We start from the raw sequence: 9,683 nt of genomic DNA on the forward strand, positions 1-9,683 counted from the left end.
GCCAGGCTGTCCCAAGGCCGTTCCCGCAGGGGGTGTTCTGCACAGAAAGAATCCGAATGAAGGATGAGCTCATTGTGTGTGTTTGTCTGGCCAGGCGTGAGCTGTTTTCTTAAGTCATGGAAATAACCTCACGCCACAAGCACTACAGAAATTGGCAAAGCGATAAAGGCGCGCACTGTTTAGCCCGGGGGCCCGATAACCCGCCATGTAAACAAAACTGGCCGGCCCCTGCTTGGCGGGAGGAGGTCGGAAAGGACACAGAGGATGGACAGAAGGACTGATTTAGCTGAAAAATACCTCGAGAGAAGAGAGAGAGAGAGAGAGAGAGAGAGAGAGAGAGAGAGAGAGAGAGAGAGAGAGAGAGAGAGAGAGAGAGGAAGGCTGGTTAGGCCAAAACTTGTAAAAGACACCTCAGAGGGGATAGGGGTGCCCTGCCTGTGTTTTCTCCCCACAATAACACAAAACAACAGGCCTTGTTTGGCCTAACCCAGCAATACCAGGTCAGTGTGGAGTAGTGGTTAGAGTGTGAGACTAGGACCTGGGAGCCCAGGGTTCGAATCTCCCCTTAGTCATGAAAATCACTGGGTGACCTTGGGCCAGTCACTACCTCTCAGCCTAACCCACCTGTTGTTGTGGGGATTAATTGAGGAAGGAAAGGAACCATGTATGCCACCTGAGGTCTTTGGGGCATCAAAGTAATGCAATGCAACCAATAAAAGGGCCTTGTGGTCTGCAGAGGACCTTGCTTTCATGGGAGATTAGCGGCCAAACCTAACGTATGCATATTCTTCTGTTGTAAACAAAACCTACCCTTTTCCCCTTATGGGTTATCCAAGAGCCCATATAGAGTCCTTACGTAGGTTCCCTATTGGTAGGAGAAAATAACAGAGGCCAACCAGAGAATATTGAGAAGTAAAGCAGCTAATAAGCTTGATCTTAATTGATCTGTTGCAACAGGGTGCTCCCCTCACACACAGGAAAGGAGGAGGAACCCATAACAATGGCACACAAGGCCCTTATATAGACAATTTAAATTCCCTGCCCTAGAGCTCAAGAGCACCCCTCCATACATCATACATACATCACAGAAGGGGTGTAACCTAAGACCACCCCCCAGATACATCATACCTACATCACAGAAAAGGTGGTCTAAAACAGAAATCTGAGTGACTTGTTTATCTCGTCTGACAGGTTACCTGTTTAATGGTCACTTGATTGGATTGTCGGCTTATTTGATTGGATATGCTGCCTGGCCAGTCTTTTGTAATGATAAATACTTAGTTCCTGAGTCAGGTCACAGGCTCACCCTATTCAAACACAGACATACCCTTAAGACAGGATTTGTGAAGGAAAAGACAATGGGGAGGCTTTTCCATTTTCCTTTGACCTTGCAGAGAAAACATTTGCTCAGTTTGGGAATCAAAATGGTATCAGGCCGGTCTTCCTGTGCTGATCTATGTATGTGCTTGGTTGGTACACTTATGAAGATTTAACATATATCTAAGACCTCAAAATTCCTATCACACTTGTTAGTTGGCATGAGAAGAGGCTAACACTGCTGACAGGCAGATACTCGGACCATAGAAATGCGATTGGTAGAGAGGGCTCTGTGCCGTGTCATTTCCCCTCCTCTCCTGGAGAGAAAGGAGCATAGAGTACTTCCTGTTTCTCTCTCTCTTCCTTTGACCAACATGGGCTGCAGACATGCCTCCACTTGCTAAGATGTAAATATAAGCATGGCTTCTTTTTTCCCCAGCCGGAGCTCACTGGAGCTCACCTCTCAGGTGGGTGCCATTGCCATTCTAAGAGAACAAGGGAGATGTTTGTGGTGAGCTCAGGCACCTATTTTTCTAGAAAAATAGCGCTGAATATAAGTATTTTGCCTGCATAGCTTTTACTGCTACTGTTGCTGACAACCAATGCATGGTTATAAAGTAAGTAAAACTTATCTTTAAACTTACTTTGCAAGTTGCTCCTGATTCTTTGTTAAGTATGAGGGGGGAAACCAGCTTATTTCATTGCTCAAAAGGCGGCTTTGCAACCTAATTCCTATGCTTTTGATTTTGCTGCTGCCAAGGATGGGGTTTGTGAAACTCTCTTCAGCCCATACCCATGGGCACTTGGAGGGATAAATTGCAATTAATAAATCCTCTCCTAACCGTTAAAACCTTTGACCGCCGGGGAGGGTTTCCTGTGCACCTTTGCAGTGAGGTAGCAGCTGACTCAGTGTACTTGCATGTCAGCAGGGCTAAGCATGAGTCTGTGGACAATCGTCTAAAACTTCCTGCCCTGAGCTGAGGTCACCATAGCTCAGTTGGTTAGAGCGTGGGGCTGTTAACGCCAAGGTTGCAGGTTCGATCCCCATAGGGGACAGCTGCATATCCCTGCATTGCAGGGGGTTGGAGCCTTTTCAGTCTTCCCTTCATATGCACAGGGATGTCACGAACTGACACGAACCCCGAGTTTCTCTGGCCAAATTCAGACCATACATTTAAAGCACTGTAATACACCTTGCCAACAAAGGTCCATATAGTTAAAGCTATGGTTTTCCCAGTAGTGATGTATGGAAATGAGAGCTGGACCATAAAGAAGGCTGATCGCCGAAGAATTGATGCCTTTGAATTATGGTGCTGGAGGAGACTCTTGAGAGTCCTGTGGACTGCAAGAAGATCAAACCTATCCATTCTGAAGAAAATCAGCCCTGAGCGCTCACTGGAAGGACAGATTGTGAAGCTGAGGCTCCAATACTTTAGCCACCTCATGAGAAGAGAAGACTCCCTGGAAAAGAACCTGATGTTGGGAAAGATGGAGGGCACAAGGAGAAGGGGACGACAGAGATGGTTGGATAGTGTTCTTGAAGCTACCAGCATGAGTTTGACCAAACTGCGGGAGGCAGTGGATGACAGGAGTGCCTGGCGTGCTCTGGTCCATGGGATCACGAAGAGTCGGACACGACCAAACGACTAAACAACAACAACAAATACACTTTGATGAAGCCCCCAGTGCTTTTTTTCTTAAAAAATATATGTTTAGGGGTACTCTCATTTTCCTACTCATATTGAAATACCGCCCCTCAATGAGGCCATACTTAGATTCACAAAATATTTTGGGGTATGCGTACCCCTGCATCCCCCCAGGAAAAAGGACTGCTTCCCCCAAAGAATTCTGCCAGGAAGTGAGATCAATTGTTAAAGCATTCTGACATTGTAGCTCTATGAGAGGAATAGAGGTCTCCTAGCAACTCACAGCACCCTTTAGAAACTACACTTCCCAGGATCCTTTGAGGTGAGGGCTTTACACTCCCTTTGGAGGAGCAGGTACGTAGCTTGGGAGTGCTCCTGGGATCTGCTGCTGTCCGTTGAGGTTCAGGTGGCCTCAGTGGCCCAGAGTGCCTTCCATCGGCTTCAGCTGGTGGCCCCACTATTCCCCTATCTAAACCACCACTCCCTAGCATATTTCTTGCTAATGTGAGATCTCTTGCCAACAAGATGGATGAATTGAGGCTGCAGGCAGCAAAGAACAGCCTTGTAAAAGATTGCTGCGTTTTATTTGTCATTGAGACATGGCTTCAACCGTCCATACCAGACACAGCTATTCAGTTGGAAGGCTGTGCGGTACATCGTCATGACCGAGGCATGGACTTCGGAAAAACCAAAGGAGGGGGGCTGTGTGTATATGTGAACAAATGCTGGTCCAATAATTCTAAGACTGTGGGCAGTCACTGTTCACCGGATTTGGAATATGTGGCTGTTAAATGTAGACCAGCCTATCTCCCTAGGGAGTTCACAGCTGTTATGCTAACTGGTGTGTACGTGCCACCAGATGCCAATGCCAACTTGGCTTTGGGATGCCTGCAGAGCCTTATCAGCAGCCAGCAAGACAAGTATCCTGAAGCTGTGCACATCATTGCGGGAGACTTCAACCATGTTGAACTTAAAACAGTGCTCCCAACGCTCTATCAGCATGTGAAATGTCCCACAAAAGGGGACAAGACACTGGATAAAGTTTATTCGAATGTAAATCACGGCTATAGGGCTTTACAGCTGCCACATTTGGGCCAGTCCGACCATATGTCTCTGTTCCTGGTACCAGCATATATCCCACTCACGAAACGGGCTCCCACAATATCAAGGACTGTTAAAATCTGGCCTGAAGGTGCTATTCACCAGCTGCAGGACTGTTTTGAGAGAACCAATTGGGATATTTTCGATCGTTCAGACCTGGAGGAGCACACGGCGGCAGTTCTGTGCTATATCAATCACTGCACAGACACTGTCACAGTAAATAAATCCATCCGGTTTTACCCCAATCAGAAACCCTGGATGAATAGAGAGGTCCAGTGCCTGTTGCGGGAAAGGAACAGGGCTTTCAGGTCGGGCGAGGTGCAGCTTTACAGTGTGGCAAGAGCAAACTTGAAGAGGGGTATTCGACGGGCAAAACTGGATTATAGGCAGAGGATTGAGGATAATTTAAGGAGCAACAACACAAGACAGATGTGGCAGGGGATTCAGCATATTACCAACTACAAACCTAACCTTGGTGCTGTCGACGGTGACCCTTTGCTGGCGGAGGAGCTTAACCTCTTCTTTGCTCGCTTCGAGAAGGAGCCACCTGAGACGCCGGTATTACAGCCACCAGCCCATAGGGGCCCCTCATTCACTGTAGAGGAGCATGAGGTGAGACAGGTATTGAGGATGGTGAATCCGAGGAAGGCTGCTGGACCTGATGGCATCACTGGAAAGGTGTTGAAGTGCTGTGCGGATCAGCTGGCGAGGGTCTTTACTAAGATCTTCAACAAGTCCTTACACCAGTCTATTGTCCCACCCTGCCTGAAGTCGTCAACTATTGTTCCTCTGCCTAAAAAATCCACAATCAGTAGTTTGAATGACTACAGACCAGTTGCACTGACTCCAATCATCATGAAGTGTTTTGAGAAACTGGTGCACCGTCACATTATTTCCTGTCTTCCATCAACTTTTGACAACTACCAGTTTGCATACAGGGCAAATAGATCCACAGAAGACGCTATCACCACCACTCTCCATGCTGCTCTGTCCCATCTGGAGCAGCCGGGGAGTTATGTGAGGCTGCTGTTTGTGGATTTTAGCTCTGCTTTTAACACTATCCTCCCCCATAGACTGGTGTCCAAGCTAGAGGCGATTGGACTCTCCAACTCCACCTGTCTCTGGGTTTTGGATTTTTTGTCAGAACGTTCTCAGAGGGTTAGAGTAGGGTCACATATGTCCACAGCCCTTAGCCTTAACACCGGCTCACCACAGGGTTGTGTGTTGAGTCCCCTGCTCTATACTCTCTATACGTATGACTGTACAGCCATCTATTCCAGCAACAAAATCATCAAGTTTGCTGATGACACTACGGTGGTGGGGCTCATTTCAGGAGGGGATGAGTCCGCCTATCGGGACGAGGTGGAGCGGCTCTGTGTTTGGTGTGGAGAGAACAATCTGGCTCTTAATACGGCTAAGACCAAGGAATTGGTGGTGGATTACAGGAAAAAAAAGGCGGACATTCAGCCCTTGTATATCAACGGGGAACGGGTGGAGAGGGTGGCGGAATTCAGGTTTTTGGGAGTGACTATCGATCAGGGCATGACTTGGAGCGCAAATACCACTGCTCTGGTGAAGAAGGCCCAGCAGAGAATTTATTTCCTCAGACTTTTAAAGAAGAACAATCTGAGTGAGAGACTGCTGGTGTCCTTCTACCGAGGCTCCATAGAGAGCATTCTCACATACTGTATTTGTGCTTGGTTCTCCAGTTGTACAGCTAGGGAGAGGAAGGTGCTCCAGAAGGTCATAACCACAGCCCAAAGGATTATTGGTCATCCTCTCCCATCTTTGGAAGAACTGTACGGTTCCCGTTGTCTTAGGAAAGCAAACAACATCCTGCAGGATTCATCTCACCCGGGATACAGTCTGTTTGCACTACTGCCTTCTGGCAGGAGATATAGAAACATCAAGTCAAGGACAAATAGACTGAAAAATAGTTTCTATCCAAGAGCTGTGGCCTTTTTGAATGCTGTAACTCGATAGTGTGACCTGGGAGTTTGATGGGTGTGGGTGTGGGTGTGGCTGGAATGTGGTTTGTTTGGTTGTTGTTGTTGTTTTGCTTTTGTTGTTTTTAAGGGATGGCATCCAATTTCGTTGCACTTGTGCAATGTTGCACTTGTGTAATGACAATAAAGAATCTATCTATCTATCTATCTATCTATCTATCTATCTATCTATCTATCTGGACAGGGATAGCCTGACTACTGTTGTCTATGCTCTGGTAACCTCTAGCTTACATGACTGCAATGCAATATATGTAGGGCTGCCTCTGAATTCAGCAGCCAGGTTGGGACAAGATGGTTTGAGCATATTACGCCAATCCTGGTCCAACTGCACTTTCTGCCAATTCAAAGTGCTGGTTTTGACCTATAAAGCCTTAAACTGGTCAGGATACCTCAAGGGCTGCCTCTCCCCATATAAACCATCCCAGACCTGTGTCCATCCTCTAAGGCCTTTCTACGTGTGCCTTCCTCCACGTGAGGTTCAGAGGGTGGCAACACGAGAATGGGCCGTTTCTGTGGTGGCTCCCCATTTGTAGAATGCTCTCCCTAGGGAGGCTCGCCTGGTGCCTCCATTGTATATTTGTAGGCACCAGGCAAAAACGTTTCTCTTCAACCAGGCCTTTGGCAGATTAATATCCTACGGCCTTTTAAACGTGTCTGTGGGAACGGGGGGGTGGGTTATTGTTTTGCTGTTTTGCTTTACTTATTTACTTGTTCTTTTATCCTGTATTTTATTCTGTGAACTGCCCTGAGATCTTATGGTAAAGGGTGGCATATGAATCTAATAAATGAAATAAAAATAATTAGGGTGTGGTTGTAGCCTCAGGAAATGCCCCTTCTCAAACTTCTAGTCAGGAAGTGAGGTTTTGCTCTGTTTCCTCTTCCTTGGAAGTAAAATTACAGCTATAGAATGCTGCCTTAAACTGAGTCAGACCTTTGGTTTGACTTTCCGTACTGGCAGCTCTACAGGACGTGGGCGGTGCTGTGGTCTAAACCACTGAACCTCTTGGGCTTGCCGATCAGAAGGGCGGCGGTTTGAATCCCCTTGACGGAGTGCGCTCCCGTTGCTCTGTCCCAGCTCCTGCGAACCTAGCAGTTTGAAGCACACCAGCGCAAGTAAATAGGTACGGCTGTGGCGGGAAGGTAAATGGCATTTCTGTGCGCTCTGGCTTCCGTCATGGTGTTCTGTTGCACCAGAAGCGGTTTAGTTGTGCTGGCCACACGCCCCGGAAAGCTGTCTGTGGACAAACACCGGCACCCTCAGCCTGAAAGCAAGATGAGCACTGCAAACCATAGTCGCCTTTGACTGGACCTAACCGTCCAGTAGTCCTTTACCCTTTTACCTTACTGTCTGTACTGACAGCTCTCCTGGATTTCAGACTGGAGTCTCTCCTAGCCCTACCTAGAGATGAATTTGTGGCCTTCTGTGTGCAGGGCAGGTGCTGATATTTTGCTGATATTTAATTTTACCATTTACTATTCTATTGAATACTGGATTATTGAACACTGCTTTGCTTGATATAAGCTGACTGTTTTAAAGTTATTGTGACCTTTTGTGTATTTTATCAGATTGCTATTACATGTGCAATCTTCCCCATCTATTTTGTTTCTTCTTCAACTTGTAAATCGCCTTGTGTATAGTAAACAGAAAGGCAACATACAAATTAAAAGTGAAACAAAATGAAAATATCCCTGCTTAGGCAGCAACTGGAGAGGTACTGATGGGACAGGGCAACCATCTGGTTTCCTCCAACTTTCCTATCCTGCGAACAGTGGTGTAGCATGGATTGCCAGTGCCCAGGGTGGGTGGGTGGGAGGGAGATGAATGGAGTACACATGCACATTCAATTGCCCAACAATGTCTACATCACCCAGGAGATTGCAGCTGCAGAGATAAGAAAAGAAGAGTTGTTCCGTTGTCTGGAGAGGTCACTTCCTGGTTCGCACAGGAGAAGCCATTTTCAATGGATGCACACAAACTGTATTAAGCCAGCACCGGGGGTTGGAATTTTGTGCCAATTTTGAGCCTAGGGCAACTGCCCCCATCCCCCCACCCCCCGCTACACTATGGCCTGCAATATTTGCATTACACCAACGAGGTGGGAGACCTCAGGCTCAGGTGCGAAATACAAGTCCAGTTTACAGTGGCGTAGCGTGGGTTGTCAGCACCCGGGGCAAGGCAAGTAATTTGTGCCCCCTAACCCGTGGATTTGCGCCCCCTAACCCTAACCCCCAGATGTTGCGCCCAGTGCGGCCGGGGCCCCCCTGCAGCCCCCCACGCTACACCACTGCCAGTTTATCCAGCCATCAGACTTCTCCCCAGGCCACACACTCTCCTGAGCCAAACACTCTCTCCCCAGGCTACACCCTTCAAAGCAAATCAGTCTCTTGAGCTTAAGCCAAGAAAGATTGAATATCAATATACGTATCAAGACTTTGAGATTAGACCACTGAAGAAGCCCGGAAAATCTTGGGAGTGTGCTACTTGCAAGCCCCAGTAAAAGGGCCCCATTGGGGACGAACAGCGGCCCCTTGATTACTTGGACTGCCAGGGTGAAACAGGTGCAAAACACTGGCACCCTGCCATCTACAACTTCATTAACACCTATCTACAACTCCACTAGCATCTCTCGGTATTGTGATTAACACCGAAATTACCTTTTGTTGGTATCTTCATGAACTTATCTAAAAGACTGAGTTACGCATTTGAAAAACCTATCGAAACCAGACATTATAAGTTCATATTCGGTTGGGTAGTTCGCAAGTCTCTGTGGCTTTAATGTTTTGTATTTTTCTCAGAAGGTTGATAAATAATAGATAATTTATTATCCTGTGTATATTGATCACCAACGTATTGCATGAGTCGCACTACACCCTTCAAAAGTCTTACTTCCTAGGCTCCTTGTATGTGGGGGGTTTGGTTTGGTTTGGGGGTTTTTTTTGCCTCTCTGGACAGTGTCCTTGTCAGAAACTGGCGGGATTAGTAAGGGTGGTAGGAGTTGCCTGCCCGACAGTGGCGTAGCGTGGGTTGTCAGCACCCGGGGCAAGGCAAGTAATTTGCGCCCCCTAACCCCTAACCTGCCACCGCTGCCAGCTTCTTCCTGCTGCCTGGTCTGGTCTGGTGTGGCTCTCTCCCATGCTCAGTGCTGCGCTGGGCGGCCGCTGCACTGTCCCTCCCCCAGATAGTCCCTCACTCTCTCTCCGCACCGCACGCCTGGCACCCACCCCCGTGGGCGGCGACCCGGCGGCTTGGATCGGATTCGCACAGCCAGCACTGCAGTGAGAGAGAGTGAGTGAGCCAGGTAGGGGCAGAGAGCTGCGAGTGCGAGCGCCCCCACCCAGATGTTGCGCCCGGTGCGGCCGGCCTCCCCCTGCACCCCCCACGCTACGCCACTGCTGCCCGAGAGCCCCCAGGAAGGGCACAGAAGATGACAATTTAGATTTCGGATCCTGGTGGTGGAATACCAGCCACACTTCAGAGCAGGGGACCCACTGGGAGATACGAGTAGCAGGAAGTGTGAGGGATCACGGAGAGGCAGGTGGGTCTAGCACAGGACAGAGAGATGAGGTTTGCAGTTTGCATGCTGACTCCGACAAAGGGGAGCCAGACCCTGCA

The 9,683-nt window shown here is 48.3% G+C and overlaps 1 protein-coding gene across 1 annotated transcript in view; it reads left to right on the top strand.

The window, feature by feature from the left end:
- Window positions 1-319: 319 nt before the first annotated feature.
- LOC309354179 (G protein-activated inward rectifier potassium channel 1-like) overlaps window positions 320-9,683 on the top strand; it is a 230,459-nt gene continuing 221,095 nt past the window's right edge. Inside the window, exon 1 of the mRNA XM_081884177.1 lies at window positions 320-384. The gene's annotated coding sequence lies outside the window, so the exon portion shown is untranslated. The remainder of the gene's footprint in view (window positions 385-9,683) is intronic.

Source organism: Podarcis melisellensis (genome assembly GCF_964234715.1).
Source record: "Podarcis melisellensis genome assembly, chromosome: 13".
NCBI classification, from domain to species: domain Eukaryota; kingdom Metazoa; phylum Chordata; class Lepidosauria; order Squamata; family Lacertidae; genus Podarcis; species Podarcis melisellensis.